Here is a 23772-nt window from a genome sequence, read left to right on the forward strand (position 1 = left end):
AAACAGCACACAGGATGCCTCCTGTTAAATGCTTCCTGACACTGTATGTCTCATATTATTCAAAATTTCTATTGATTTTTAAAATATTACTGAGTGCTCATATTCTGAGAGATGAGTTAAATATTCACACCTATGTATTTAGATTACTCAGTTTGTCCTTGTAATTTTGTGTGTTTTACTTTTACATACTTTAAAACTACCTTAGGCTCTGGGTTGCTATAGTTTTCTGTTGAATTCGTTCATCATTTTTCATGTTCAAAATACTTTTTCTCAGTAGCAATTGTCTTTTGCTTTAAAACATATTTTATTAAACCATTTTAATTAATGCTTTTCCTGATATATCTTTTTATATTCCTTTCTTGTCTTTTCTTAATGTTTAATATTTGTGAGTTAACCTGAACATTGTTTAAAAAGTAGTCATAAGGGAGTGAAATGATGAAATTCTGATATTCTTACCCCACAATCATGATGGTGATTATATCTCCTGTCTTTCTTTCACTCAACTTGTTTCAGAAATTATGCTGGATAGGAAAAATTGTAGACTCCTCTGTTGAGATTTGAAGAACTATCATATAACATAGCCAAAACTATCATAACCTAATCTATATTTTAAAAATTATTTTTTTGCTACTGTTTTGTTCAAAACACTTTTCGATCATAAACAAGTGTCCTTGACAATATGCCAGATACCTGAGTGCAGTGAGTCCAAGGTAACCGGCGTCACAGCCATTGCAGAGCTGACTGCTGGGTTCTTTCAAGCAGTGCGTGCTCTGTGCTCGGTTGCCTCAGTTGTGTCTGACTCTTCAACCCCATGGACTATGGCCCACCAGGCTCCTCTGTTCATGGGATTTTCCCAGAAAGGATACTGGAGTGGGTTGGCATTTCCTTCTCCAGGGGATCTCTCAAACCAGGAATGAAACCCTTGTCTTCTGCGTCTCCTGTGGATTCTTTGCCCCTGAGCCATAGGGGAAGCCTGATTCTCTCTGTACCTGCAACCAAATGCTACTCTTCCCTTCACACTTCTTGAATTAGTTTCCCTGCTATTTTGCCTCCACCGACGGCAAACCCCAACGTTCCACCTATATACTTCACGGAATGCTGAACTGGAATTGCCCATCACGAGCCTCTAACATTTTGTCTTATGGATGGGGAAATGGAGACTCTGGCAGGGAGAGAGGATGGCTTAGGCTGATTAGAGCTAGACTCACGATTCCACCTCTGCCTGTGATGCGCACACTATATCTTTCTTTATTGTTTTGTGCCACTAGCAAACTTCTATTGTGTGATTGTGTGTGGGATTTTGAATTGTTTTCCAAGGATGCTGTTGTGGATAAGGAACAGTTTTCTCTGCCTCTCCATATTCACAGTGACTCATAGATATTAGATCATTATTTGCTTTTTCATAAGTTCTTGCCTTGTCTCCTGCTTTCCATAGTGAGATGCTGAGGGCTGTGAGAGGCAGAGCCTTGGGCTTGGTTGTATTTTTCCAGCTCCCATCTTAGCAGCCCATACCTGGAAGTGGTGGCTACAGTAAATATTTGTTGATTTGAAGAGCTAGTGCAGTTTATTTCCTCTCCTCCTCCACTTCTGCATTTAAACTGCTTTCTTTTCCCAAGGTGCCCTGCCTTCATTATGACTGCAGGGTTTCACAGAAATGCTGTTCTGTCTGTACCAAGACAGCACAAAGCCTCAGGGAACCCACTTCAGTGATGAATATACCCAGAGATCCTTCAAAATTGTCATCCCAAATATTTTTAAAATTCTCCAAATTATTAATCAAGATGTATTTTTTAATGCTTCTTTTTCAATATCCCACAGAAATTATATTCTTTCCTTGGTTGTTATTAAAGAAATCTCTCCTGGTTCATTTCTGAGTCTGACAAGTTCTGCATATAAAATCAATAGCTGGAGATTTTTAATAGTCATCAAGATTATGACTGCGCTCTTGCATTTTCTTTCGCCTTTCTTTCTCAGCTTGAGTCATTTGCCTCTTCTTCCAAACTTGGCAGACAAGGGCCTCTCCAAATGCAGGCTCTGAATTATTAATGCTGCTCAGGCCACCAACAGTGCCCACGCAGCTTCTGCGCAGCTCATTCTGAAAGGATGCACCAAATCATTAAATGCTGGCTGCCCCCTATAAACCCTGGGACCACACACATCTAGAGATGCTATTTTACTAAATTATTTCCCTACTGCTAGTTTTTAGATTACTTAGGCTTGGTTCAGTCATACTTATTTTAGCATACATTTGTTAGCCACAAATTGTCCCAGGAGATTGGGTCAAAAGTTGTGTTCTGAGAAGCTCTCGTAAATTAATGAGAAAGGCACATGTACAAACAACAAGGTTAGGGCACAAAGGGTATCAACTATGGAGGGAAGGTCAGTTCCTCAGAATACAGGAAGAGAAGACTCCTTGGGGAAGAAATAATTTCATCTGCTCCTGGAAAGAAGAGAACCTGGAGGATGATGGGGAAGTGTTGGGTTAGAGGGCATTTTAGACAAAGGGAAGGCTATAAGCGATATGGCCTATGTGAAAGCAAGTGATGAATATTAAATACGAAGCCCAAAGTTGTGAGGACAAGGGGAATGTTTCATAGTGCAACACAGGAATCTTTTCCATCAGGAAAGGCTGTCTCAGGTTAGGTTCACTCAGGGTGTTCCTTTAACTATAACAAAGTGACCAGAGTAAATACCTGCTTACCGCTGTTAGAAACAAAAATTGTACGCGGAAGTGAGAAAATTCAGGACAGGAAACACCCTGATAAGTCAGGGCCGAGACCTTTTAAGAGTGGCAAACAGCCACTTTTAAGCCTTTTAAGAGTGGCTTCTCTCTCCAGTTGTGACAAATGGTGGACACAAGGCAGTCTTAATTCTGTAAGACCCTAGGAAGACCTTGGTCCTTGGCAACACAGGTTGAAAATTACTGCAAACTTAGATTAACTTTATGACAGGAGACTGTGACTGTATATTTTTAATTTAAACATTACTAGAACTATGTAAAATGGAAATGAAAATTCAGTGCAGAGCTGTGGGAAATTGCAGAACCTGATGATACAAGAGAAAAAGATGCAGAGCAGACTAGACAGCCTTCTCTTAGACACACTTAGATAAGGGTTTGCATCAGCTTTTCCCTTAGAAGCAGTGGAAAGTGTCTGTTCAAACACACTTGATGTCTTTGTCCTTCAAAGTTCTGTTCGAGAAAATCCCACTCAAATTGGATTGACTTTGTTTGCTGGAACGACTGAATAGTCCAAAGTCAAAGGTTGCTTGGTTGTGTCTGGATCAGACTCCATGATGAATCAGGATGTCTTTCATCTCCTACCTGCTAGTCTCAGTCTCCTGAGTCTCCTCTGGGGCTCTGTGCTGACATCCCTCACTTGTTATGCCCAGAAGAAAGACAGTTTCTGTTTCCATCAGTGCCAGCTGAGGCCCACGCATCCCTCTTCTTGGTCCTGACTGGGACATGTGCACATCCCAGGAACAAACACTGCAGTAAATGAAGTAGATTAATGGGATCAAGGGGCTTGCTGAAGAAAAATCAGGGTGCTTGGAGTGAAGATGGGTAGTAGATGGTCATAGACTCACTCAGGCAATACACAGCAATCAGGTGATATTTTAAGACCCAACTGAAATCTCACTTCTTTTTGGGAAACCCTCTCTTACTCATTCTGCAGCATTTGCCTCTTCATCTGCTACAATTTTCTTTCCACAACCAAACTGTGTGCTCCTTCAGAGTCTGTACCCACTTTTGCAGGGTGCCAGACCAAGAACAGGGTGTGCTGAGGTGAAGGGCATAGACATGGGGTACACACAAGCATACTATTTATATGCTAGGGACATGCATTTATTGGTAGTATTTCTGCATTGATTTTTTTTTAATCTTTTTTTTTTTATTTTTTAGAGGTATAATTAATTATAAAATTACATTAGTTCTAGGCATAGATATTAATGGTTCTATATCTGTATGCATTGATTCTTTTGAGGTAAAGATCTAAACACATTACTAATTTTACCAACACTTGTAATATACCTATAATTTATTGCAAGTTGTCGTTTTTGTTGTTCAGTCACTAAGTCATGTCTGACTCTTTATGACCTCATGGACTGCAGCATGCCAATCTTCACCATCTCCCAGAGTTTGTTCAAACTCATGTCCATTGAGTTGGTGTTGCCATCCAACCATTTAATCTTCTGTTGTCCCCTTCTCCTCAATTTTTCCCAGCATCAGGGTCTTTTCCAATGAGTTGGCTATTTGAATCAGGTGGCCAAAGTATTGTAGCTTTAGCTTCAGCATCAGTCCTTCCAATGAATATTCAGGGTTGAATTCCTTTAGAATTTACTGATTTGATCTTGCAGCCCAAGGGACATTCAGAAGTCTTCTCCAGCACCACAATTTGAAAGCATCAATTTTTCAATGCTTAGCCTTCTTTATGGTTCAACCCTTTTGTGCCCAGGAGCACAAAAAGGGATTGCTTAGTTTCACTGGGAGGACTCACTGATGAGACCCTAAACCAGGTACTTAGGCTAACTTGGATGTTGATGTTCTTGATCTGATTATCTTGTAATAAGAAACACTTATAATTAAGATGTTAATAATAAATTAAACAATAAAAGATGAGTTGCACATGTCTAGGGGACTGTGGCCAACCTTCATATTCCTCCTGCATCTGGAGTCATGGGCATATTGTTAAAACACTTGTCAAGGAAGCCCACTGAGTGCATTGCTAATGTGAATTGTAATCCTTACCCTCTTCAGAACATATGCCCTCTATGTCAGAGCAAGAAGGCAAGAACCAAGAAAACATTCTTCATAAAAAAGGAGGAACTGTTACAAAGAGTTCATATCCTTTTTTCAGGTAAGAGAAACATGATAAATAGGAAAACATGTTTTCTGATGGAAAATTATATTTCATTCTCTTTTTTTGTTTGTTTGTTTATTCAGAGTAAGGGATTTGGAATAAATTAATGACTCATAAGCATATTTCTTTTCTAGATTTTTAATGAATTGAAGTCTGAGGCCCTAGAGGGGTTCCACTCTTCCAGCACATGGCTTGGGCCTGGAAATACAAATCTTTGGGCTCAGCTATGTGTTCTTTTTCTTATATAAGCCTAAGTTTTGAATGCACACCCAAGTCAGAATTGAACACAAGTGGGAGTGTGGCTGTTGCAAGTCCAGTGCTCAGACCTCAGTGTGAAAGAAGGAGAGCGGTCATCCAGAACAGCACTGCAAGAGAGAACACAGGTGCTGGGCAACCCCTCAGGAGACAGTGTGGATGGGCAGGTATGGGTGGGAAGCCCCACATCTGGGTCCTGCGTGAGGACCCATTGGTTGCCTGGACTTCTTCGGGCTCCACATGGAAGGCAGAGGGGAGGCCACAAGACTTCCAGAACCAACTCAGTGCCTGTCTCCTAGCCTTTATGATTGTCTTTGAGCCTCTTAGGTCAGGGTGAGAGTGGAGGAAGACAGCAAATATTTATTGACCAGTCTTGCTCCTGGCTGAGGAGGATGGAGGCAAGTGTCCACAAGAAACCAAAAGATCCAAATCAAAACAACATTCTCTGACATCTTGTGTGTATTTATGTATTTAGCTGCACCCCGAGTCTTGTGGGATCTTATTTCTCCAATTAGGGGTTGAACCCCAGGCCCGTGGCTTATCCTCTGCAGAGAGGCAGCCAGCCCCCAGCTGTCTTTCCCAGATATTTGGTCATCTTCTCACCAAGTCTTAAGGTGCCCATGATAATGTTCTGCTGTTTGTGAATCTGGCCCCTGAGAAAGTATTTGGAAATATTCAAAATTCCTGAGAAGGACTGCAGACACAACATAATCAGATTCCCTGCTTTTATTTGTTAATCTTTTATTCTTTTTTCTCTTCTAGTGTTATCTCTTTTTACTTTTTAATTTTTTTCTTTCATATTGGAGTATAGATTTCCAATGTTGTGTTAGTTTCATGAGTACAGCAAAGTGATTCATTTATACATATATATATAACTATTCTTTTTCAGATATTTTTTTCCCATTTAGGTTATTATAGAATATCGAGTCCCCTATGCTATATAGTAGGTCCTTGTTGATTATTTTATATACAGTAGTATGTACATGTTACTAAAGGGGTAAATTAGGAGGTTGGGATTAACATATATGACTCCCTGCTTTTATAGAGAGGATACCCAGAAGCAGAGTAACCACACCTGAGCTCTGGCAGAGCCTGGGTGTAGCTGGTTGGTCTCCAGCTTAGCTTCCCCATTCAGCTGAACTCTGAAGTCTCAGGATAGAGTGAGGGCAGGCACAAGGAGGCAGAGAGGGCTAGAATTACAGATGAGTGTGCCTGCCTCCAGCCAGTGCAGACAAACAAGGGTGAGGCCCTCAGAGCAGGAGCCCCACCTAGCATTTCAACCTGTTGCATTACTGCTCAGGGCCTGATTGTTCTGATCTTTCTGAAACTCAGTACTTCTAGGGAAATATGGTTGCTGGGCAAGCATTCTTGACTTTGTTTGCTCAAAATAATTTGGGCTTCCCAGATGGCACTTTTTGCCATTTCATGCTTTTCATAGGGTTCTCAAGAAAAGAATACTGAAGTGGTTTGCCATTCCCTTCTCCAGCAGACCAAGTTTTGTCAGAACTCTCCACCATGACCTGTCTATCTTGGGTGGCCTTACAGGGCATGGATTATAGTTTCATTCAGTTAGACAAGGCTGTGGTCTCTGTGGTCAGTTTGGTTAGTTTTCTGTGATTGCGGTTTTCATTCTGTCTGCCCTCTGATGGGTAAGGAAAAGAGGCTTATGGAAGCTCCCTAATGGGAGAGACTGACTGAGGGGGGAAATGAGTCTTGTTCTGATGGGCAGGGCCATGCTCAGTAAATCTTTAACTCAATTTTCTGTTGATAGCTGAGACTGTGTTCCCTCCCTGTTGTTTGACCTTAGGCCAAACCATGGTGGAGGTAATGAAGATAATGAAAGAGACCTCCTTCAAAAGGTCCCATGCACACATTGCCACACTCAGTGCTCCTGACCCTGCACCATGCCACCGTCAACCCACCCCTGTGCTGGAGACTCCTGGACACTCATGAGTAAGTCTGGGTCAGTCTCTTCTGGAGTCACTGCTCCTTTCTCCTATAAAGGAGAGAGTTGGACTGTAAAGAAAGCTGAGCACCACAGAATTGATGCTTTTGAATCGTGGTATTGGAGAAGACTCCTGAGAGTCTCTTGGACAGCAAGGAGATCCAACCAGTAAATCCTAAATCAGTCCTGAATATTCATTGAAGCTGAAACTCCAATACTTCGGCGCCACCTGATGTGAAGAGCTGACTCATTTGAAAAGCCCCTGATGCTGGGAAAGATTGAATCTGGGAGTAGAACGGGCCAACAGAGGATGAGATGGTGCTCCGAGAGTTGGTGATGGACCGGGAAGCCTGGCATGCTGCAGTCCATGGTGTCACAAAGAGTTGGACACGACTGAGCGACTGAACTGAAGTGAAGTAGTGTTTAAAGAAGAAAAGAAAGTGAAGTCGCTCAGTCGTGTCCGACTCTTTGTGACCCCATGGACTGTAGCCTACCAGGCTCCTCCCTCCATGGGATTCTCCAGGCAAGAGTACTGGAGTGGGTTGCCATTTCCTTCTCCAGGGGATCTCCCCAATTCAGGGATCGAACCGGGGTCTCCCACATTCCAGGCAGACACTTTAACCTCTGAGCCACCAGGGAAGCCCCAGAGGTAGTGTTTAGTGGTAAAGAATCTGTCTGCCAATGCAGGAAACAAAAGGAGACATGGGTTCTTTCCCTGGGGATTGGTAAGATCCCCTGGAGAAGGAAATGTCAACCCACTCCAGTATCCTTGCCTGGAAAATACCATGGATAGAGGAGCCTGGTGGGCTACAGTCCATAGGTTCGCAGAGTCAAACATGACTGAGTGATTTAGCACGCATGCTTGCTAAGTGCTCTTGAGAAAATAGTGTCACTTCTGGTGCCTTTTTAGTGGGAATGTATGCACATGGAAGAAAGCTGCATGTTCCCTCCAGCACCTATTCTGCTCCCATCCCACAGGTCTGCTTCTTCCCCCAGGCACCAGGACTCAAGTCTCCTTTGACTCTTCTTCATTCAGCTCCACCCTCTTCTAGTCACAGTCAGGGGTTGGCCTCTCACAAGACCCTACATTCCGCCCCCTCCCCCAACTACCTCTTCTCTTCTCTCTTCCATGGTCTAGACTGTATTCTACCTGGATAGAGGATCACCTCCCAAATTTCCCATCTCAGCCTGCCTCTCTGCACCCCTTAATGCTATGGCCAACCTTTATAAGATGTAATTTTGATCATGCATTTAATTTCCCTTATCAAATATATTTATCAATTTCTCATTGTCTGAATAATCAAGCCAGTCTTCACAGTCTCTCATCTCACACACAGTGTGGTTCTCAGGGTCTGCCACCTGGAGGCCATATCCTGTGAGGGCAGGAGGGGAGGACCACCGGCCTGCTTCCAGTCTGCTCTGAGACTTCCTTGATGTGTGACTGGTGCAGGCCGCTGACTTCCCTGGACTGAGTGCCCTCACCTGTAACACTCACTTTACAGCCAGCCTGCTATCCTCACAGGGACACTGGAGCTGGAAATGCCTCCTCACATGCAGGCGGCCCCTCCACAGCCCTGAGCCTTTTCTCCTCCTAACACAAGTCTCTACTCTGTTCCTGTCCCTTCCCTGTCCTCTAGTCTCACTTGCAAGAACTTCTCAGCATTTGTGCTTTGAAATTTGTCAGGCTGCCTGCTTTGTCTCTTCTGGTCTAAAACCTCATTTACCAAGATCTGATTTCATACTTATGTCTACCTTGGTGACCGCAGGCCAGGCCCCACCCACTGAGGTCATCCTGCAAGCCAGCTCCCTCCCCACCTTGGGTATTGAGCTGTGCTCCCAGCCTCCTGTCTTAGCACACATGTGGACATCTTTGTCTTCCTTCTAGAAGCAGAGGCAGTGCCTCCTTCCTGAGTAGGGGCCAAGTTATCCCCATGGTGTGAGTGCTCTGAAGGAAAGGCTGTTCTGTCTCACTTCATCCTCACGTCTGACATGTTGCCTGGGGCTCCGCCAAGCCTCACACAATGCCGAAACTGAGTAGCATGTGGGCCAGGAGGAGTCTGGGGCTTTGCAGACAGCTGACTCCAAACTCCCTCTGCTTCTTCCCAGCTGTGGATATTGACAAGCTACTAAGTAGCTCTCTGGGCCCCATTTTTGGCTGTTTTTAAACAATAGGGCACTTTGTTCTTTTTTGAGCTGCTGGGAGGAATAGTGACATAACCTTGGAGAGATACTTAGCCCGAGACACAATCCTTAACCCTGTGGGTCCTGCCTCTAGTTAGTCGCAGCTGCCTGGGGGTGTATGGGAAGGATTCTGGGTCCAGGTCTGGAATACAGAGAAAGTTGGAATGGTGACTCGTGTGCCTGGTACCTGCATGTATCATTTCCCTCTAGAACATCATGCTTTGAACAGCTCAGAAAAATGATGTTTGTGGTTCTTCTCCTGGAGAGAGTGAAGAGAAGCCTGACAAAGTCTCTGTCAGGCTTTCACTCTTGCTTTGAATCTGGGTCTTCCTGTTTTGTGACCCTGTCATCCCCAATGTCAGAACAAATTGTCCAGTTAATCAGTTACGGGAAGGAGAACTAATGAGGGAACTGGGTCCTGGAGATTGACAAGGAGAGGGAAATTTTTTCACTTTGCAACTAGTTGCTTTGGCATTTTGTAGACAGCCTTGGGCTCTCGAGTTTTGTAACACACACCAGTCCATTGGAAACAATTTTTTGTGTAGTTTATAAAATATTGATTCTCCATCTTCCTTAACATTTTAATTGCATTTCAGAGAACACTGAGCTGCCGTAAATGTGGGGCAGCCTGGTTTCCATTTGCTCCCAGGGGAACAGGCACTCTGGAGAAGTAAGAATGCAGAAAGCTATCTTATAAATAAACCAGAGGAATTATAGGGAGGACAGCCATGTGTGGCCTGGTTGGAAAGGAAGCAAGCTAGTTTTAGGGGTACAGGAGAAAAATTGAACCAACTTACTGGTGTGAAGAGATTCAATGCATGTCTGAGCACATGCACTCATTCTCCTATACCCCAAATGTACCTGGGCTGCCAAATGCTGTCCAGCCACTTTCTGCTGAGCCCCCTGGGCACAAGGTAGGTGATGAACCTGGGTCACCAGCACAGTGGTCATCAGGACAGGCCAAGCAGAGGGCAGCAGTCACCACTGGGAATCAGACTCCCATTAGCCATGTGGGCCCCACAGAAAGTAGCTGTGGGAGAGAAGCCAGAAGGGCTGACAAGCCTGGGGCTAATGGGGAAGCATAGACGCAGCTCCTGTTGTGTTGGAAGAATGTGTGCTGGTGTCTGGGGAGACAAGGGTTTCTCATAGTCTACAGGATGCATCACAATCATGGAGAGCCAAAAGCCTCCTACATCCTTGGAACTGGCTGTGCATGCCTGCCCATGAGCATGCATTCTGTCCTCCCGCTATGTCAGCACCATCTCTGGGTTCTGAAGGCACCTCCCCCCAACCCCCAATCCTCGCCTCTAAAGCAGACTGCATCAATCCAGTTTTAAACCGTAGCAAAACGAGCCTAGTGTTGTAAATTAAGGACAGAATTGTAAATTAAGCAGAAGTGCTTCCAGGAGCTGCCCGAGGTATTCAGAAAGCTTCCCCAGCCCTCTCTGGGCCATGTGGTCTCTCCAGGCTTTGAGGGCAGGAATTGTGGGCTCCATTTACTCCACACCTACCATTTTCTGAATTTTTATTTATTTTATGCTGGCATCTTTTACAGCTGTTTAACTTTTTGTGAGTTGCATGTCTCCTCTTTCTATCTGTGCTACAAGTGCCTCAAAGTAGTGATTGCACCAGGAGTTTTAGAATCAACATTAGATCTCAATTCCTGAAAGGGACTTTTCTGACTCGGTTTGATTTTGTTGTTGAGGGAACTGGTTTGAGAGTTTAAAGGAGTTCCCTGAGGCCACCCAGGGTGTGGGGCAGGCCTGCTCTACAGATGAACTATTGTCAACATTGGGTGGCACTGCAAACACAGGTGGTGCCTTGCTTCCATCCTCTGCTTAACAAAATTATTGTCATCTTGTAACTGGGAAAAGTTAATTTTGAACTAATGCTGGATCTGCTTCTGTGACTAACTCGCCCCTGCCCCTTTCTTGTTACTGTAGGCATACATAATGTCCTGCCTCAGGGAGGTAACCTGAGCAGCCCACCAGTGAATGACTGTAAGGACGTGAAACTAAGTCATTCCCCTGCCATTCTAGGGGACATTTGCAAAGATTGAATAGTCTTTTTACTTTGTTTCCTCACCTGTCCCCATCTTTGATCCTATAAAAAACCTGGCAACCAGGCCCCTGGTTATTTTGGCTATTCTGAAATGCTAGCTAATTGTTCTTCTCAGTCAGCTGGTCAGCTGGCTCCTGAATGAAATCCCTCCCTGATCCCAACACCTCGACTCAAATTCATTGACTTATCTTGTGGCAGGTAGAGCAAGTTTGGATTTGGGACCAATCAGTAATCCTGTTGTACCCAGTAACACTATGTTGTTGCATTCAATTTTATGTATATGATTACATTCAATAAAGTATTACATATGAAATAAATCTTGCACTTACTAAAGAGAGATATTATACCTCGTCATCTCTACTCTTTCACTGTTTTAAATTTTCCACACATATGTAAAGTCCATGTTGAACAATATTGAAATAGCTTTAGTTTTGTGTATTGGACTTTGTGCTTTCATTGATTGTTTTAAATGTGTTGTCAAAACACAAGGGTATGAAGTACCATATAGGTTAGAGTTGCAAGCCGCCCCTTAGGAGAGTCTGGAGGTCTCTCATCTTATGACTGACACACACAGGGGTGGCTGAGATGGTGTGTGTTGGGACATACTCTGAATCAATTTCCATGTAGAATACAATGTTTACTTAAGGATAAGTCATAAAAATATGCTTATTTAAGGCTGATATTTATATTATTAAAACTTAGCAGTAACCACAGCAGTTGTTTAAGACTTAGACCAACATAAGATTTTTAAAGGTGAAGAAATATTGTTGACATTCTTCAGAATGGTGATAACAAAAAACAAATCAACTTCTAGTAAGTTTTTTATTGTTTTATAGTCCTCTACTGTCACCCCCTTCCCTGGTGGTTCAGAGGTTAAAGCGTATGCTGCAATGCAGGAGACCCAGGTTCGACCCCTGAGTCAGGAAGATCCCCTGGAGAAGGAAATGGCAACCCACTCCAGTATTCTTGCCTGGAGAATCCTATGAAGGGAGGAGCCTGGTAGGCTACAGTCCATGGGGTCACAAAGAGTCAGACATGACTGAGCACTTTCACTTTCACTGTCACTGTCACTCCATTATTCTTACTGGAAATCCCATGGACAGAGTGGCCTGGTGGGCTACAGTCCATGGGGTTGCAAAAGAATCGGACACAATTTAGTGACTAAGCAAAAACAATACCTGACAACGCTACCCCATTACCTACACCTGGAGAAGTCTACCACCACCCCACAATAGTTTGGTGCTGTTGCTATGGGTTTGTGAAAACAACTGTATTTTGCCAGAAACATGGGTATACAAACACTCACGTTTCTCCTGGTCTAGCTGTATCTTCCTATCAGGTTCTTTACAGATGGAAAGAGTGGTTAGCAAATGAACAAATGTTATGAGGTTTTGAGCCTAATACCCTAAATGGAATCACAGAGGGTGTGGCTGGGCCTCTGGAGGCTTCCTGTCTAGATCAGAGGGGCTGAATGAACCCTCTTTCAACTACCTGGATGTGTGTAACTTTTAACTCTGCTGGCCAGGAGCCTGCTGACCTTTGCAAAGCAGGTCAGCTGTTGAGAAAAGTGGAGATCAAAGGGAAGGACATGGAGCAGCTGCCATGTCTGGAGCTCCATCCTTGGGTCCTCAGGTCCCTGCAGCAGTCCTGCACCCTAATCCCAACCACCAACACTGAAGAGGGAGTTAGGCAGAGAGGGGTAAAGTTTCCCAAATGAGAGTTTGGGAAATTTGTGTGAAAAATATTTGTACTTAAAGGTGGCAAATGTTGTCACTTCTGTTGTGAAAGTAAGCTTTACTTAAAAAAATATATATATATTACTGCTTTCTAAAGAAAAGGAAAACTGGGCACTCTTCTTTCTTCTTCTGTTAGTGCTCAGTGGTTCTCAACTGCAGCTGAAGGTTGGATTCACTTCTTGTGGACTCAGATAAATTAGATGTCTGAACCAACTCCAAACTAATTACTATATCAAATGCGTGGCCTAAGATATCACCCTCTGTATCTTTAAAGTGCTCCTCAGGTTGTGTGTACTCTGGCTGAGTATGACTGAGATACCCAATAGGAAGTGATCTGATAAATCAGACAACTTCTTTGGAGCCATTCCTGACAAAGCCACCATGACATTCATGTGGCTGTTCATTGAGGTGCTGAATATGTGAGCTGTGCACACAAGGTAAATAATAAATGTCCCACCTACAAAACTATCAACTATATTACTGCTTAGAGGCAAAGAAATGAATAGATGAATGAAATTTCAGATAATTTTAAAAAGTCTGAGGCTGTGATGAAGCACGGAGAACTCAACACCACCATGGGGACATTGGCTTGGACCATGCCCTCGATCATGATACTGTTTAGCTGAGTAGAGAAAACCTCTTGCAGTTCTGGGGGCAGTATCTTTTTTGGCAAATATATGGAAGTGAAGATCATAGGAGGAACACTTTCTCCACACTCTTTATTCTTGTGTTGCAGAATGTTACTGATTCTAAATGAATCCACTCTTATTCTTTAATTTTCTGTTGAGATCATGCACAATAATTCTTTTTTATTCCTTTGGATAACCACAAAGTTTCACCCTTTTTTAAAATGATCTTTTTAAAATTCCTGAGAGTTACCAAGAGCCAAAGTGATCTGAGTATTTCACTTTAAGAGGACTTGCCTTGTTACCTTCTATGAAGTATTGTAGGATCTCCCCTTTCTTGGGAAGTTGGAGAAAAGTTTATGCAATTTAACCAAAGAACCTGCTGAAGCTACTCTCAGCTTTTCTGGCCCATGTTATTTTATGTTACTTTAATTTATAAGTAAAAAGTGCAACAGATATTCCTCTAATGCCTGAGGTGTCTTTCCTTGGCACATTAATTTGCAAGTCAGCAGGATGCTTGTGACAAAGGCCTCTTGTGTCCTTAAGCTATGATCAAACAAGACTATGACAAGTAGCAGGGTAGACCATCATGCCAGGTTGCACTGTTCTGTCTCCAGGAAAGAGCCAAAGACCTTTCCTGGTTAAGACTGGAATCTGAAAGTAGCAGATGGGTCAGAGCATAAGGGTCTTCACTGAGTTCTGCTCACCACCATCTTATAAGAGATAGTAATACACAAAGCATTCATGGCTTTATTTTTTCAACAAGCAGAAGAAAACTGAGAAAGACTTAATCATGGTAATAACCACCAAAAGCTGTATTTGTGTGATCAGAGCAACAACTTTAACACATCTATCAGAAGAAAAAGATTTCCTCAGGGCAGCACTAATTCTGTTCCAAACAAGAAGCCACTCATCTCTGTTGAATTGGGTTCCACATACAAGCAGTGACACCAGAAGACACCACTTGCCAGAATTGATTATTCTATATTCTAAAATAAAAAGCACTCACAGGGACTTCCCTGGTGGTCCAATGGTTAAGAATTCACACTTCCACTGCAAGGGACATGGTTTCCATCCCTGGTCAGGGAACTAAGATTCTGCATGGCACAAGTTATGGCCAAAAAAAAAAAAAAAAATTATAAAAAATAAAGAGCACTCGCAAACTATCCATGGCCTGCCACCTGAGGAAAACACAGCACACACAGGTAACACACGCAAGCAAGAGGTGCACTAACCCTCAGGCATGTGTGAGGGCATGGTGCTGGCCTTTAACTGGGCTGCCATAGGTCTGTGTGTATACTGTGTTTCCCTCCTAAAGGATGCTGGCATGCTCAGACCCCTGGAAAAGATGGATTTCATTCTGGGAGATATTGCCTCAGAGGCTAAGAGTAAGGGTAAGGTTGGAAGCTGGGAAGAAATGAAAGTAGGGATCCAGTTGATGGGTCCAGGAATTTGAAACCGTGGGAATGATAGCAGACTAGAACAGAACTGCATTCCATCAGATCCAGTAAAGAGAAATTTCACATATACCATTAAGTGGAAGGTGCCAGCCATTTCGGTGTGCATGTGTGGACAGAATTCTATTCTGGAGGAGACTGGCTTCCCTCCTGGGCTGGCAGCCAATGTGAGTGATGTCATTAGTTGGTTGGCAATGAGGTGACAGTGTAAATCAGCTGCGAAGGGGTGGGGACAAGCTTGGGCCAAGGATTGACTGGCGGAAAGGCTGGCAGGGAGAGCTGTCACCCAGGGAGGGAGAGGAGCTGAGTCCTGGGAAGCAGATGGTGGATGGGGCCCGAGGCGACAGATTTGAACAGATCAGTATAGCGATATAGCTTCATTTTCAGGACCACTCTGTGAAGAGATGGTTCTGGGGAACAGGTCTACCTCCCAACAGGTCCTCTTGCCTCCTGGGATGTTTTCACAGGAAGACAAATCTTGAGTTCTGGCCCCAAAGTGCTGTAAGAAAAATTTGGTCTCATTCCTCTCAGTTCTATTCTTTGTGTCATCCAAGTGGTTAAATGCTGTTTTATAGTCTGTGACATCCCAAGCTGACAGCATACATCAAACCTGACCCTGGCACCAGAGCTCCCCAGGCACTTGTTCACCTCCCATCTTCTCTGCCAGCTATCCAACCATTGTAGGAAGGCAGTTCATAACAACAAGCTAGGTTTCTTCCTACTTCCACAGGTCCACAGGAGTCCCCCACCCCCCCACCCCGGCCCCTTGCCCCTTGCCCAGCCAACTCCTATCCATTTATTCTTTGGCTTCTGCCAAGGAAGTTCTCCCTGACACACTTCCTATGGCTGCTGCCCCCAGAGCCCCTTGTGTGAACTTGAAGGCTCCCATCTTAGAATCCTGGTTCCATTTTTTCTTACCTTCCAGACTAAGAGATTTCCAAAGTGAAGGGAAAATTCTGACTAATTTTAATAAGTTTCTTTTTAAGAAATTTTAGCACTTTTCAAGCACTCATTAAGTTCATTGATGTTTAAGTATTTCCTTATTTGTGGTCAAATTTAAGCTATTTTATTTTGGCTTTTTTTTTTTTTTTTTCCATTTACAGTGTGTGAAGTCACTAAAGAAAGACTCAAAAGCCACTCATTGATCAGAGCTCTAACAACAAGGCATGAAATTATGAAATATACTGATTGTGACCAGTTATAAATACCAGCAGGAAAAGTCAGAGCGTTCTCTGAGGAACTGTCATTCCTTCATCTTTTGATTCTTAGTTCTACTTGGGGGAAGTTAGATGATACTCTTGCAGGCTTTGGAAAGTGTTTGTGATGCAAACACAGCTCCTGTAGTCTTCTGTGCCAGATGCAGCAAGGAGATCCAGCAAACTGTTCAGGGATCTATAAATCAGGCTCTAGGAGCCAGCTTCTCCAGTTCAGAGGCATTAAAAGAAAGAAGAGAGGGATGCTCTATTTTTCATCATTACATTCCTAGACTTGGCTTATAGTCAGATTCAGAGAGTAGCTAAGATTTACACTATAATTTATTGCTACATACCATAACCTTGACATTGTATTCAAGGCTTGGGGAATGGACTCTTTCCTAAACTACAAGTTTCAGGGTTGCTGCAGGGATGCTGGCCCTCTCCCTACACATGGACTAGAAAGTTGCCCACCCAAATCTTGTTAGCAATGATGTGGAAGGAAGGGGCTCTTTAATACTCAATGACTTCATCTTTGGCACTGGGTACCTAATTATAGAACCTGTCACTATTACCTAGTGGGAGATATGTTTTCATCTCATTTATCTCAACCATAAGTATAAGGACAGGGGATTTGTCTTTCTCATTATTACATTCTCTACCATTAGCAGAGGGTAGATGTCTAAGAAATGATAGCTATGAATGAATGAGGTTAGGTCAACCTCAGTGATTTTTCAGGGATTTAATGCATATTGATTATAGTTAAATGGTTAACAACTATGGGATAAATAAAGTATAAAGGGCTTTGCAAATACTATCTTCACAACAGAAGGGGAGGGAAGAGGCATTGTTATCTCCTTCTATGGATGAGGATGATCTAAGGGTGCGTATAATAAGACACAAAGGAGCTGTGCTTTGTGTCCAAGTCAGGTCTCCCTATGTGATCACTTTCCTCCTCAAAGCCATGCTCATGCCCAGAGAAAACAGTCTGCTTGACTACACACATACACAGCCCACATTCCTAAGGCACATCACAGTGTGTTGGTTTTCATTAGTCTTTTTAATGAAAAGAGTTTCTTTTTAAACACAGACCTTCTTCTATAGTACCTAGATAGCCCAGGGTTGGCTCTGGTTGGGTGGGATATTAGAAGGCCTCCTGGATCCCCAGAGAGGAGGGATTGTGGGGCCTGAAACTGTGGTTGGAAAGGGGCACTGAAGGCTGGGGAAGGAGAGGCACGTTATACATTCTCAAGCTGAAGGCATTATTCTTGTACAACGTGCATTATTTGTTTATTCAACATGGGTATCAAGTGCATTTTATATCACAAAGCACTATTCTAGGGAACTAGTTATTAATAAAATTGTTCCTGAATAAGAGATATTTTATAAGTATTATTTCCAGATGTCATGTAATTCTTCTTGACTGATATTATCACAATTTGAAAGCAAAAGATTCTGAGGTTGGACCAGGTTGAGCATCTTGCCAAGGTATCATAGAAAGAAATCAATAGAGTACATTTAAACCTGAGTCTTTCTAAAGTTCAAGCTCTAAACATGTCTGCAATTTATGAAAAAAGGAAAAACAACTTTAACGGACATGTGTTCTGACTAAATGCACTAAAGTTAGTACATTTGATATGATGGCACAATAAAAATAAGACAAGATGTAAGAGAACTACTAGAGCTAATCAGTGATAAGTTTAAGACCAGTGAAACTTGCCACAGGACAGAGAGCTATGTGGGTGGCCAGCATAGTGTGAAGAGGAAGCCCAAGTGTCTATGTACTGAGCCTACTGGGTACCTTGTTAGCCTTCAGAAATGACACAGGGCCAACTCAGAAGCAGCTCTCTAAAGAGACCCCCCCTATCTGATGTGGGCTAGACAAGGACAGAGCTGCTTGGAAGGTGTCCTGGGGCTGGAATGTGCCATTGGTAGGGTTCCATGTACCTGAAGCTGTGAGAAATGGAAGTTGCAAGTGGATACCAGAGAATCTCATGGGAAAGTCACAATGTAAAGTCTTCCTTTCAAAGTATTTTATATAGAGAGAAGCCAAGAAACAGACCCAAATGAGAAGCAAAGTGTCTTTGGCTGGGAAGGGAAATGAAGGGGTAAAAAGCAATGTAGAAAATTTCTGGACACTATGTTGAGAATATTCATAAACTTTGCATAAAATCAATGAGTAGGTTTTCTGGGGAAAGTCCTTTAGATATAGAAATGTTGACCATTTGTGGCTTGGCAGGGTAGGCTGGCATGAGCTCCCTTAATATATAAAGCAGTGAGGCCTTTGGCAGTTTTAGGGAACCTCTGTACCATGATACTCAGAGGCATTAGTGATGGTGAGTGGCTTCAGTCACCAAGTAGGTGAGCATCTTGTAGAGGTACACTGCAGTTCTGGTAAGTGCCACCTCACAGAGCATGACACCTGGGGAATGTAGCCTCTGCATTTAAATCATCCACATGAAAAAGTTTGCATTCCAAGTCTTATATGTGTTCTTCTCTTAAAACAACAACAATTAAAGATGCATTTTTTTATCCCATGGACAGAAGAGCCTGGTGGGCTACAGTCCATGGGGTTGCAAAGAGTTGGACATGACTAAGAGACTAAAAAGCAACAGCAATTATGGATCAGAATGGAATCAAACTGACACCTGAGCCCAAAATCATACACAAGTTCCCAGGGAGGGGATTTATGTGTGTGTGTGTGTGTGTGTGTGTGTGTGTGTGTGTGTGTGTGTGTGTGTGACAGAGAGAAAAAAAGATTAAAAAAAATACTATTACCACTATATGAAGTGAGTCAACACAGGGCAATCTCTAAGGTGATATTTAAAAGAAATAAACCTAAGGTTCTCCAGGATCAATCAAGATGATATCCTAAGTGAGAATGTTGAAACATTTTATCAGTTTTCCACTAAAATAACTCAACTACTGTAAAAGGCAAAATTCTGTATCACAGTGAGTAGCCATTAAAAATTGAACACTGATGTACAAAATCTCAGAGTTCATCTTAACTCTCAGTATGAATGAACGGGTCTCGCCTGTGTGAATATTTGCACAATCTAACAACCCAGGAAAACTGCAATTCCCAAATTAGAGCAACAGTGTGAGCATTTACTGCAAAAGATTCCCTGTAAAATAAAGATAACATAATACCAATACACTAAATTCTCCAATCATAAGACAAAAAGTGGCTGCATGGATACAAAAACAAAGCCCATCTATATGCTGCCTACATGAGATTCACTTTAGATGGAAAATATACACAGACTAAAAGTGAAGGTATGGAAAAAATATCCCATGCAAGTGGAGACCAAAAGAAAGCTGGAGTAGTTATACTTATATCAGACAAAATACACTTTAAAAAGACTGTAATAAGAAACAAACAGAAGCATTGTACAAAAATTAAGGGGTCACTCCAATAAAGGAATATAATACTTGTAAACATTTATGCATCCAATATAAGAACTTCTGAATATATAAAGCAAATATTAACAGACCTAAAGGGAGAAATTGACAGCAACAATAATAGTAGAGGACTTTAATATTCTGCTTACATCAGTAGGTAAATTATCTGAACAGAAATAACAATAAAGAAACATGACCCTTAAATGGCATAATAGAACATATGACCTTAATACACATATGCACATACAGACACACACAGATACACACATAGGGCATTCATCCAAAAGCAACAGAATATATGTTCTTCTCAAATGCACTTGAAACCTTTTCCAGGATAGATCATATGTTAGGCCACAAAACAAGTCAATAAATTTAAGAGGATGGAAATTATATCAAGTAAATTTTCCCACCACAGTGGTATGAAATTAGAAATTAACTTCAAAGAGAAAACTGCAAATTCACAAATATGTAGACACTAAACAACATGCTAGTGAGCAACCAATTGGTCAAAGAAGAAATCAGAAAAGAAATTTTAAAAAAATACCTCAGGACAAACAAAATGGAAATGTACCAACATTTGTGGGATGTAGCCAAAGAAATTCTAAGAGGAAAATTCATAGCAATAAATGCCTATATTATGCATTAGTGATGGGAACATAGAACAGTGAAATGGCTTTGTAAAACAGTTTGGCAGTCCTCCAAAACTAAACTTAGAATTAGTCTATGGTCCAGCACTTGTTATACTAGAATTATACTAAAAGTAACTAAAAGAATATGTTTGCATAAAGACTTACACATTGTGCCATTATTCATGGTAGCCTCAAATAAAGATGACCCAAATGTTCATCAATAGATGGACAGATAAAATGTGGTACATCCATACAATGGAAAATTGTTCAGTCATTAAAAAATGAAGTACTGATACATACTAGAACATGAATTAACTTTGAAAACATTGAGCTAAATGAACAATAACAGATACATTAACCACATATTAAACAATTCTACTCCCATGAAATATCCATAACAGAAAATCTACAGAAACCAAAAGTTGTTGCTGGTTGTCAAGAGATAGGGGAAGGGGGAAATGGGGAGTTATAGTTAATATATATGGGGCTTCATTTTGCAGTGGAATGGTGAAAATATTCTGGAATTAGATATTGGTGATGGTCACTCAACCTTGTAAATACACTAGAAAGTATTTAATTTTATATTTATAACACTTGAATTTTTGATACATTTTGATATGTTAATTATATCTCAAAATGAAAAACCAAAATAAGAGATAAAATGGACAAGCAAAGATAACTCAGAAAAAAAGACTTCAAAATATTATCCCAGTTAAGCCAGAATATGCATAAATGGTGTAAACCACCAGCAGAACTCATGGAGATTTTATTGTAGAATAAGAAACTGTGTGGAGAGGTAAGATGATGGGGTGTTCTGCTGCTACTGAAAAATCCAGGGGTTACTAGTGGTTGTCCCCATAGAAAAGAGAGGAACCTATTCTAAGGACTGATATGAGAACAAGCAGTGAAACTGTCAGAATGTAGCCTGTGTTCTGATTTTCTCAAATACACTTTAAAATATTTCCAGAAGTGCAAGATGAACTAGTAAGAAAAATAGTCAAAAGAGAATCCAAACTTAGCAAAATAGGAACAATAGGATTAATAAAAGAGAAGGTTCTGATATAAAGGATGAAACATAAAGGGGAGTCAGATCTCAGAACTGTGGAGATGACCAGATAGACAGAGTATTTGAAAACTGTTAAAACTTCCCTGTTCCATCCCTCTGATGAGGCATGAACTCCATCTAAAAGAGAAGAAACCATCTCATATTTGGTAAGCAACACTAAATGACAAATGAACTTCATGTAGTGATATTATCAAACAAATGATGAAAGTGATAAAAGTTAACTGAGTTATAATTTAATAGATAATGAAGGCATACATTAAAATTATGGTTTCATGTCAATGAATGGCAAAAACCACTACAATATTGTAAAGTAATTAGCCTCCAACTAATAAAAATAAATGGAAAAAAAAATAAAATTATGGTTCAGAGTAGATAAACCATGATCTAATATGAAAAAAGATAAAATTAAAAAAAAAATATGAAGAGAAGAAAAATAAAAACATTAAGAGAAGAAAAAAATGCCAAAGATGAGATGTAGAAAATTTCAGAATTTAAATTACTAAACAAATGAAGTATATGAAGAGAAGCAGACATGCTAAAAATTTGTTATATATATATATATACACATACATATTAATGAAGAATGAATTAGAAGGAAATGAATAGGTGATAAAGTATAGTAAGGGAATTAGAGGAATAGGACAATGAAAAAATAAAGAAAAATAAATTTTTAAATTAGAGAAAATGATAGATGTAGAAGACAAAAGAATATAACATCTATATTGATATCCATATCTAGTATTCCCAAAGGAAAAAAGAAGCAAACATAAACCAAAGCTATAATTCAAGAAATGTAGTATATATGAAATGACATCAGATACTTATTGAAATCCCACACTGTGAAACTGTGAAAATTTGAGGCAGAAAAATCAATCCTGAGATGTATTTCAATAAAGTTGTAAGGCCTTAAATGTGTAGAAAAAACTTTTTTGAAAAAGGATGAAAATATTCAATTTACAAACAAAAAAATAGGTAATTACCATGCTTCTTGAAAGTAAGATTTCATAACAGAAAACAATAAAGAAACATCTAAGATGCAAAGGAATGAAAATGAGAAGCAAGAATGTCATGGTTGGTCAGACTGACAAACAACTATAAAAGCTAAAACTAAACAGACATGTATTTTCAGGAGCACATAGAATTTCTTTTCTTTCCCAGGTGGCGCTAGTGGTAAAGAGCTTGCCTGTCGTTGCAAGAGATAAGAAATAGAGGTTTGATCCCTAGATTGGGATGAGGAGGAGGGCATGGCAACCTCCAGTATTCTTGCCTGGAGAATCCCATGGACACAGGAGCCTGGCACACTACAGTCCGCATGCACATAGGAATCAAAAGAGTAAGGTTTAGCCAACCAAGAAACCAGGAGAAGGTTTGGATTAAAGTGTGATCTTGAATATTAAATGTATTTAATTTTAGATCTAAAGATCAATGATGGTGATAAAGTGGGGAGTAAGGATATCACTTTATAATAGAGAAGAGAAAAAGAATATGGCTTGGGGATTATAGTTCACTTCATTATTTATCATACAGAGAGAACAGTAGACAGTACCCAGGGAAATACTATATGCAAAAAAAATAAATTTCTTGTTACAGCCACATTAAAGTACAGTTAAGGTCAAATATAGCTCTTATCCAGAATATATAAAGAACTACAAATCAGCAAACAGAATAGAGAAGAACTCATTGAAAAGTAGTCAAAATTCTATAAAGACATTATACAAGAAGACATATAATGCATAGCAAGCATATAAAGTTTATTACCTTCATTAGTCCTGGGAAAAATAGAAATTAAACACAAATACAAATTAAAACAATGATTTAATACCATCACACACAGATCAGAGGGGCTGAAATGCAAAAGACAATGAACAAGTATTAGAAGAAAGAACATTTGAAGAAATCATAATTGAAAACTGCCCAAATTTCATAAGACACATAAATCTATATACCCAAGAAGATAAATGAACTTCAAGTAAGATAAACTAGAACAGATTCATATAAAGTAACATTATCATGAAACTGTCTGTTATGGGCTGAGTTGGGTCCCCCTTGCCCCAACTGATATGTGAAAACCCTAACGCCTAAAACCACAGAATGTGACAATATTTGGGGATAGGGCCCTGAAAGATGATTAAACTAAAATGAGGCTGTTGGGTGGGCCCTGATCTAATCTAACTGGCATCCGATAAGAGGAGTAGATTTGAATACATAGAAAAGCAACAGGGATGGACACAGAGGAAGGGCCCTGTGAGCACACAGTGAGAAGGTGGCCATCTGCAAGGCAAAACAAGAGGCTTCAGGAGAAGTTAACTATGCTGACACCTTGATCTTGGACTTCTAGCTTCCAATACGTGAGAAACTAAAT

This window comes from Cervus elaphus, chromosome 33 (assembly GCF_910594005.1).
Source record: "Cervus elaphus chromosome 33, mCerEla1.1, whole genome shotgun sequence".
Taxonomy (NCBI): domain Eukaryota; kingdom Metazoa; phylum Chordata; class Mammalia; order Artiodactyla; family Cervidae; genus Cervus; species Cervus elaphus.